Consider the following 10,205-nt stretch of genomic DNA (forward strand, 5'->3'; position numbering starts at 1 on the left):
TTCTCAAAATTGGGAAAGATTTTCAGGAGATATAGGGTGTCCCAAAAATGCATAAACACACTTTAATAGTTATAAAGGCAGTGTTTATTAAAATACATTTTATTTTCAACATTGAACTATCAGCTGTTAAAGTGTATATACATTTTTTGGGACATCCTTGTATTATTAAGCAAAAAAATGAAGTACACATACTATACATAGAATGCTACCTTTTATTTATGAAATAGAAGAAACAAGGAAATAATAAATATATAATCATATTTATTTTTATTTATACATACAAATTCCAAAATATAAAGAAGAATAAAAAGATGTGGGTATTCATATCAGGCAGATTGGAGATGGAATAGACCGGGGCAGGGTATGAATAAAGTTTCTTAAAGTTTATTTGACCATGTAAATGTTAGTCATAATTAAAAACATATTTTTTAGAAACGAGACTGGTGAGATGGGTGGTTGAAATTTACAGCAGAGAAGATAAGATCCAGGGACACTCTCATAATTATGTGCTTCTTAACAATAGAGTTTGCATTTCATTTATGTGTTCTTTCCATAGCATCTTCAATAATTGTCACATAGAATACTATCAATTGAATATTTTCTTATCAAATGAACAAATTAATGAATACACGAATGATATGACATGAGCTGCTATCTCATCAAATGTACTAATGACTCTTATGTCAAAAGGGATTAGCCCTGTTTCAGTTCTCTGTGATCAAAGTAGAATGAATGAATGAATGAATGAATGAGTGACAGATGCAAGAAGGGAAAAAAAAGTTTGTTCTTTCAACTAGTATTTTAAAAAGATTATTTTGTAGCAGGTACTGGGATTATCAAATGGAATCAAACAAGGCTTAAACTTTCAAGAGGTTCACAGTTTTGAATCAGGGTGTCAGGCACAGAGATAATCATAGTGTAATGGAACAGTCGGAAGTTTGGAGAGTGCTGAACAAACCTGGGATGAAGGTGTATGTGTAGATTTGAGTGGCCATAGCTTTTTCCTGGAGAATGGCATATTTGAGCTCAATTTGAAAATAAAGAAGGGAAAGGAACAGGGGGAAAGAAGGGCTAATCCAAAGTGAGGGAGGGCAAGAGCAGAGCAGAGATTCAGGCGAGAGGAGATGTTGTGAGGAACATCAAGCGTATCCTCTAGGTGGTAGCATTGAGGTCAGAGCAGCACTGCAACCCTGAGCTCAGTATCAGATGTTTCCAGCAGGCTGCCTGATATGAAGAGGGAATGGGCCTTTCACATTCCAGCCCAGGCTGGCTGCCTGACTATGGCACATCGCTGTGGAGAATAAAAGGGAATGCAGACTTAAGAATCTATATACATAAGGAAAAAACATTTAATTTAAAATACAATTGTCCCTCCCCCGCCCATTTGCAATTTCACTTTCCATTGTTTCTGTTACCCACAATCAACCAAAGACTGAAAATATTAAATAGAGACTGCCAGAAATGAACAATTCATAGGTTCTAAATTATGTGCCATTCTGAGTAGTGTGATAAAATCTCATGGTCTCAGGATTTCCCTGGCCCAACCTAGGACTTGAGTCAGCGTATCCACGCTGTAAATGTTCCTGCCCATTCATTACCAGCTTGGTTATCAGATCTACTGTACTGTCGTGGTCTCTTAGTGCTTGTGTGCAAGCCACCCTTATTTTACTTGATAATGGCCCCAAAGCTCAAGAGTAGTGATGCTGGCAGTTCAAATTTGCCAAAGAGAAGCAGTAAAGTGCTTTTTATGTGTCATAAAGTCCATAGCAGCCTAATACTACTATGTCCTAAGGCCTGTCATTGATCTCTTCACATAGGTGTTTCATCCCACAGAATCACAGGACCAAGGGTGAGTACAGTATCATAAGATCAGTATATTGTTGTAATTGTTTTATTTTATTATTAGTCATTGTTGTTAATCTCTTACTGTGCCTAATTTCTAAATTAAACTTTATCATAGGTATGTATGGTATAGGAAAAAGCATAGTATGTAAAGGGTTTGTTACTATCTGAGGTTTCAGACATCCACCAGGAGTCTTGGAACAAATCCCCTGTGGATAAGCGGGGAGGAGGGGGGCTACTGTAGAACTTAGTCTTTTAAAAGAACCACATTCCAGGGAAAACAGAGGGTGGGGACCATTGCATCTGAGTTCCCTGGCTCATCAAAACTGCAGGTTTTCTTTCATACAAGCGCGACTTAAGATCACTTCCCATTGCCTGCAGGTTAGCAGTGCAGGGAGGTCCATCACTCAGGAAAAGGAGAGGAGAACTCAGGACACTAAGCATAGGGAAGGTGGACTTGAAGTGAGTAAACTTGAAAAAGGCCATATGCCGAGGGTGTGGTCACATACATTTAAAAAAGGCCTTGCAATCAGGAAGCAACTATCATTTTGTTGATGCCTGGACTTTCTCAAAGGACAATTATATAGAGCCGTCTTCTTATGGGGAGGGGGAACTTTTATTTGCTTCAGTAAGAAAGTGAAAAGAAGGAATCTAAGCACAGTGTAATTGTAAGCACAGTCGTGTGTGATCTTTACAATCTTGAGTTCAGTAACATGTTAAAACCTGACTTAGGACTGCTCTAGCCTCATCTCACCCCTATAGAAAGAATCCCTGAGAGGAAGGAGGGTCTTGTTTGCCTTTTCTCTCCAGGACTTCATTCAGGTGCTTGCTACCTAGTAGGGACATTAATTAAGTTCTTTTTGTGAACAAATGAGGTAGAGGATTACCAATAATCTTTTATATTTATACCAATAAATGATAGTTTTTTCGGTTAACTAGCTTCTATGAATCTTTTAATAGACACACACACACACACACACACACACACACACACCTTTTATAGACACAAAGCTGAGGAGCAGTGAGATTCAGTAAATAACTTCCCCAAGAACACATAGCTAGTCGATAACGCAACACACAAGCCTTTCTAACTCACTAGCTCATGATCATGGACTACTGTACTGAGAGCTTTATTTGGCTTGTTCTATTATTCATTCTCTTTCTACCTATTTTATTTTTAAAAGCTGCACTGAGGAAACAAGGTAGGTTTTCCCCCTTTAAATTAAGCCCCAAGGTCCTTGTGCTTGTTAAGAAGGAATCTCAGGGTAGCAGCCTGCATTTCCCATGGGAAGCCCAGGTCTGCTTTAGAGATTTGTTCTATAATTTGGAGACCTGGTAGAAGCTGACAGGGTAGTGAAAAGGGTACATACTTTATCTTGACATGAAAAGAAAGACCGTGAAGAGGTCAACTCCCCAAAACCCCTGGATGCCAACTGTGGGACAGAGCTAACAACTTCCAGAGGGAGTTGGGACGGCCTTTCCGCTCCAGATGGCTCCTTGCAGGATGGAGAGCCCAACAGTGGGGGGTGTGGAAGTGGCTGTCCTGGAGGCAGGAACAAGCCACAACAATGAGGGTCCCTTCCGACACCAACTGGGGCACACCATCCCTGAAAAAGAAGGATCCAAGCTACTGTCAGCTCACAGTGGGATGCTGTCTCTCACACTGCTCCGCTGGACTCACACAGGCACTCCTTTGATGTGAAGAATTGTGAATACAATAAACACAGTCTTGCATATGTTCATTCTTTGGCAAAAGTGTGTATACTGATCCCTAGCATTCTAAGGTGTGTCATGATAGTTAAACACTCAAGGTGAATGTTATTTTTTTTTTTTTTTACTTTATAAGAGAAGCTCCAACATGAGCTGCCAAAAATGTAACTTAACCAATTTTGGCTGTTTTCCTATTATGTATGTTATTTCCTCCACATTTTACATAAGGGATCATGCTTATAAAGTCTGCAGTAACACTGTAGCCATCATTTCTTGAACTTCTCATACAAAGAAGGAAAAACAAATATAAAACCCACAAAGTTGGTTTTACTTCACACACTACCATCTTCTGTTATCTATCTTCCTTATACCCAGAAAACTTAAGAGAAACACATTACTTTTCAAGAACATTTACTTTAATTTTCCTAAGATTATAATTATGGTAACATTCTGTTTTATCTTTTGTTGTATTACTAACCTCAAAGACCTTATACAATTGCTAAGAGGTAACATATTCAAAAGCCGCTATTTGACTTATCATTTCATTATTGCTAATTTGTCAAAAATGCTATAACATTATATTCTGTCAAAAGAGTTTTTAACACAAGTTATTTGCTCATGGAAATAACTTGTCCTACTTCAGAGCTAAACTCTTTCCTCAGGGAGGTTGAGTGACTTGCAGGTTGGCAGGTGTAGAGGGGACTATCAGCTCTACAGGCCCCAGACTCTTAGTCTATGGCTTTAATCATTGTGTTATCTTGTTTCTCCAAGGGGGGAAATCTAGTTCCCTTATTAGGAACCCATATAAGGCCTCTTTCCTCCCTATTTACGACTGCTTCCTATACAGCAAGCATGTCAAACTCATGGCCCGCAGGCCGCATGCCTCGTTTATTCGACTCCTGTTGTTAGCCTTTGAGTTTGACATGCTTGCTGTACAGCGATTTAAAACAGGAGGAGAAGAGGAATGAAATAATCTAGTGGAGGTGGGAATAGATGAGACCTGAAGGGGCTGGTCCTTGACCGATTTCTTCTTTTTGGGAATATCCCTCTGGTGGCTGCTCTGCAGCTGGAAGCACCATTTCTCTCAGAGTTGGCTCCTCTGGCTCCTCTAGAAGAAATGATAAGGGTCAGGAGAAGCCGAGAGGCCAAACAACCCACCTCCTAAAGGAAAGTGGGGATGTGACAAGAAAAGTTCATTTAATCTTCCAGAAAGTCCTCCTTGTAGCTAGAAATGACATAGAAAACAATCCTGAATGAAAACCATGGTCTATTTGTATCTGTAATTTGTAAGCAATTCTACATATGTATTCTTATGAAAGAGTAGAGAAAACATGAAAAATAAGTAAGCCCACATCAAGTCTAAGTTAAATAATTTTGGATTCTTAATAAGTAATTTAAGGAAGGTAAAGCTATTTGAAGTCAATATCAGTGACATTTTTGAAGTTGATTTCTATGTAATAATCATATCTTCCATGAATCTATCTTGATGTCACTCTCAGAAAAGTGTACTAAAATGGAGGAGCCATGAATCTAATTGAGTTGATCAATTTTATGTGTTTTTTTTTAACTAAATGGGCTTGTAAAAAACTTCAAAAATGAAAATTAAAATGTTCTCTGTAGAATGTTAGCATTTAGTATCATACCTGTTACTAAGCAAATTATTTGTAATTTGCTTCCTCCTTTGGCTTACCTTTCATATTTGTACACGAAGAATTTGAAGAACTGTATTATGCCTTGTTGCTCTTTTTTATGCCGTTGTGGCAAAATATCTGTCTGCAAAATTGTTTCAGCATGTCTTGAAGTTTTTTTGTTTTTTTTTTTCAACAAATGCCCCCATTTTGTATTTTATAGGCATTTTTCTAGAGGAAGATATTTTAGCATTAATAAAACTTTTCTTTAAGAAAGTATAACATGGTTGGGTTTGTATATAGTTATATGAAAATGGGCCTAGGGACCCCTGAATTCGCACTCAGAGCATTGTAGTATGTTTACCACAACCAATATGCTATCATTAAAGATGGGGACTTTTTAGAACCTCAGGGCCTACATCCAGAGACATGATTCTGGCTTCTAGGGGTGACCATTTGGTGGAAGACATGTTCTCTGGCAGGTGGTCCTTTGCCAGGATCCTTCATGATGGCTCCCATGCCAGCAACACTGACCCTGCCTACAAGGCAGTGCTAGGGAAAATCCTTATTAGGAAAAGGAACGATCATTTTTTACCAGCTGAGGAAACTAATACTTTTTATCCTTTATTCCCCTCTACCCATTATGGATAAACATGTTAAACCACTGTGTACAAAGGACATGCAGCTCAACTGTTTGCTAGAGGCATGCATTCCATCTGAGCATAGGTTAGGTGACGGGGCATCTTTCTTTCTTGAGAAAGTAAAGGGAGATAAAAAGCACTAGGCGCTTCTAATCCTGCCTGTTCCTATTCTAGCGAACAATCAAGTTGAATTCATTTCAGCGTCTGGCTTTACCTTTTCACGTTTTCTTCTGTTTTCAGTGAGAGCTGGTGTGCAGACCAGCCATAGTGCTTGTTTGTTCTTTTTAAATCGGAACAAATGTCTGCATTCCCACCAAAAGGCTTGTGTATTTTTACCGTTTCTCTTCCGAATGATCTGTCAAAACTCAGAAAGTCATGTAAATGTTCTATGGTCAGACCATCCCAGCTACTTCGAGAAGGCGGCACCACTTCACTCATTCACGATGCGTTTCCGCTCTACTTTTGCCGGAGTCTGTAGCATTTCCGCAGTGAAAACCCAGACAGCAATAGAGCTTCCGGCAGCATAGCAGTCTCTAGAGCTTTGTCCACTTCTAATCCTGCATTTCCCCCCTTTACATGAAAAAGTCAATCAATTTCCGTTTTCCAGTGCGAATGGGAACCATCAATCCTAGCCGAGGCTAGGTTTCAAGTTCATTTCGTGGTTCAACTTTCACACATGTTTTTACCTATGGGGTTTATTGACCTTGTTTATAATTAGCAACTTGTTTTATATGAACTTGATTATTAAGAATTCTACTCATAAACGTCTTGTTTCTTTACCTTGATAATAATGTGCTGGCTGACAACAGAGTGCATACTTCCTCTGTCAGTTTACCATAATCGTATACAATCTGCACCTTAAAGACTCAAATATTTAAGTTTCTAAATATCATCATGAACAAAATGTGACTTCCTTTAAATGTGATGAGGTGGAAAGAAGGAAGGGTTGGCAGCCAAGAGGCCTTGAATTGTGTCTCATTTTTGCCCCTGCCCTTTTTGGAAATGATAAGTCAAGGATTTCATTCTTCATCTACAGGGCAAAAATTCTAATGCTGTCTGACATCTCACAGGATGTGTGTGAGGATAAAAGGGGATGCAGGGTGTAAATGTCTCATAAATAGAAGCTCTTTGCCGGATCCTCACAGACCGTAAATGACTCTCGAGCTCTCGCACACTGTGGCCTCCGCATCAGCCTTTCCAGGCCCTCGTGCTCTGAGTGAGCAGAAGTCTACGTGGCAGTGCCTTGTTAGAAGCAACCCAACCCCGTGACTCTGGGAGTGCTACCACACCTCCCAAGCAAGGAAGCTCAGCAGGGCAGGTGCAGTTTGGTGCAATCTTGTGTCAGAAAGTGTGAAAAGGATTATGTAAGAGAAAACCAAAGGATGTCCTACACGGAGGCCTTGCCATCTTTTTCTAAACTTTCTCATTCTGAGGCAGTAAAAAGCATATAAATTTTCTGAAGAACCTTACATTTATAGATCTTTCGGTAAATATTTTTTAAAATCAAAAGGCATATACTTTTATTTTTATTTTATTTTATGCCCCCCACCCCCACTGATTTTTAGACAGAGTGGAAGGGAGGGGGAGAGACTGAGAGAAACATTGATGTGAGAGAGAGACATCAACTGGTTGCTTCCCGCACGCACCCTGGCTGGGAAAGAGAGAGAGAGAGAGAGAAAGAAACATTGTGACGGAGACATATCCATTAGTTGCCTCCAATATGCACCCTGACTCAGGTTGGGGATCAAACCTGCAAATGAGGTACATGCCCTTGACCAGGAATTGAACCCTTGACTCTCTGTTCTTTGGGCTGATGCTCCAACCACTAAGCAAAACAGGCCAGGGCTACACTTTTCTTTAGGTATAACTTTCCAGGGCAGATTCACTTCTATGCATAATTTAAAGCCTTGGGGTTTATAAAACAAAAATCTCGCATTTACCAACAGGAGCATGTTTTCCATGTTGAAAATGGATATTTGAAATTTTCCTTTACATATTGGTTATTTTTATATGTGGCACTAACTATATTGGAACCGCTGTATATACTTGATTATCTTATAATTTATTTAATTGATCTGAATCTAAATGGTTTGTATATAACAGTGTCAGAGATTTCCCTGCTTTATTTCTTGCATTCTATTTTCTCCTTTACCAAATGGGTCATTGCTTTGATGTAGCAGTGGTAATTAGTGAAGATCTAACTTACATACATCTTGTGTTTGCTTGCAGTCTGTTTATATTATGGTCACTTCTGGGCTTATCTCTCCTTTGATGCAAGAGACTCAATCATGTTTTCCTAAAACACATAATTACTTGAACATAGTAGTTGCTCAATAAATACCCATGGAAGGAATGAATTACTAACTGTACGATGTACTGTCCTGAAGACTGATTTTTCTAAATGATTTTTATAATATTTTCCTCTTAGCTATTTACCCAGCTCCTGGGCCTGCTCAGTGTGAATTCATGAGCAAATGATTTCATGTCTGTGGGTGTCAGTGTCCTCACCTGTAAAATGAAGATGCTGATATAGGAAATTACCATGTTTTCATAAAGTGATCCCTTTGTCTTTATCATCACTCAACTCAGTGCCAGATGCCTGCTTTGCATGCTGTTATTACTACATGGAATCTCTTACGTACATCAGCGTGCACACACAGCCATGTGGAATTAATGATATTCTCATTCTACCTGTATATAATTTCCCTAGGATTTCCTTATACTTCCAAAGTAGAAATTAGGTGGAAGCGGATGCGTGTGTGTGTGTGTGTGTGCACGTGCATGTGTGTGCATATACGAATGGAAACATGTTTCTAAAAATAGCACTCGTTATCTGTAGGTGGACTGATTGTTCTTATTTAACTGAAGAAAAGGAAATCAGTTCATTGCACCAGCGAAGGATGATTTGCAGAGCTCTGGAGAACTCTCCAACCATCTTCAAGTTAGGATGCTGAGACATGGGAGACCCACAGCATCTTGGAGAAGATAGTTGCAGAGAATAGGGAGGGAGCCTATCTACATCTTGGGGGGAAGGTATTCTTCAAAACATGTGATGAAAACAACAAGGAGATGACTTTCATTAGCTGAACCTAAATAATGGTACTAAGCAGGTGCAAGTGCCATAACTTTAACATTTCTGAAATGGAATATATAAGATTGTAGACAGAGTTTATTATTTCTCTGATGGTAGTTTGTTGCTCATGGAGTCCATGGTGATGTCGTACAGCACACCCTCCTGCCCACAGTGTGGTGGGAGGGAAGCATCCCTGGCAGCCGTGGCAGGATGCTTAGCCGGCAGTGTGAGTGCCAAGGCTCCGTGCTGCAGGGTTCCAGCTGTTCACGCTCAATCTTAGTCTTGGTTCAGGAAGGACCACCCCTCATCTGCTGCTTGCAGGATAAAAAGAACTGCTTACCATTGCTTAATGTAAAATAACCTATTTGTTTTTCTACATTGTGATTTATTGAAGAAGCAAGCAAACAAGAGACTCTGCCTTTCCAGAGGGAAATAAAGTGAATAGAGTTAGCAATTGAGGTAACTGTTATAATTTTAAAAAAAACCCACAACATCTCGATGAAGAATATCAATGGTCAGAGTTACAGAAAGTAGGTTATAAATATTGGGTATTGAGGACCGCTAGGAATATAATTGTGACATCTCCCTCTTGAAGGAGGCTGGGCACTGAGAAACGTGCTAGGCTTTTGGCAGAAAGTCGCTGGCTCAGTCACTGTGTGGTTTGGTCCCAGCTGCAGGTTGATTGATGGCACTGCATTGGAGAGCATCTTAGGGGAGCTGTTTACCCCCGTCTTCCATCTGGAGCTGCTGGGATATAGTTCACTGTGATGATGGCTACTGAATGAGCTGCACTGGCAGGATCTCCGCGACAAGGAAGGATGGTGGCTGGGGAGCCAGGCCAGAATCAAAGGATGTCAGGGAAATGAATGGAGTGAAGCACAAAACAGCCAACTCTTCTCAAACAGGATGGGGAGGCAGTTCAGAAAGAAAGATGGTGCACAGCTTCGAAAATGACAAAACGGGGAAATACTATGTTCCTTTGTTCTTTCACTTACAGAGGGTGCTTTCTAGAGATTTAGTTCTGATCAAGGAAACATGCTACTTATAATTGAAATATAATGACTTTGCTACATCTACCTATTGTGTAAAATACGTTTGACCACATTAGATTATAACCTCTTTTAGGGAAGGCATCCAATATTTATTTAGGCACATTAACAACCAATATAGGAAGTGCATACTTGACCCATAGCTTCCCTAGGAACCTGCAATTATTATGTATTAGGAAAATGACAAGAAGCAAGAGATATCTATCTATATCATCTCTCTCTCTCTCTCTCTCTCTCTCTCTCTCATCTCTTTCTCTTTCTC

The 10,205-nt window shown here is 39.7% G+C and overlaps 1 long non-coding RNA gene across 2 annotated transcripts in view; it reads left to right on the top strand.

Annotated features, from left to right (window-relative positions):
- Positions 1–10,205, top strand: part of LOC107182540 — an 89,427-nt gene that overhangs the window by 16,963 nt on the left and 62,259 nt on the right. For both annotated transcript variants that reach the window (XR_001513256.1, XR_001513255.1), the window contains exons 2-3: positions 1,818–1,849; positions 6,858–7,139. This is a non-coding gene — a long non-coding RNA (uncharacterized LOC107182540). The remainder of the gene's footprint in view (positions 1–1,817; positions 1,850–6,857; positions 7,140–10,205) is intronic.

The sequence above is a fragment of the Myotis davidii genome, unplaced genomic scaffold, assembly GCF_000327345.1.
Source record: "Myotis davidii unplaced genomic scaffold, ASM32734v1 scaffold196, whole genome shotgun sequence".
Classification (NCBI taxonomy): Eukaryota; Metazoa; Chordata; class Mammalia; order Chiroptera; family Vespertilionidae; genus Myotis; species Myotis davidii.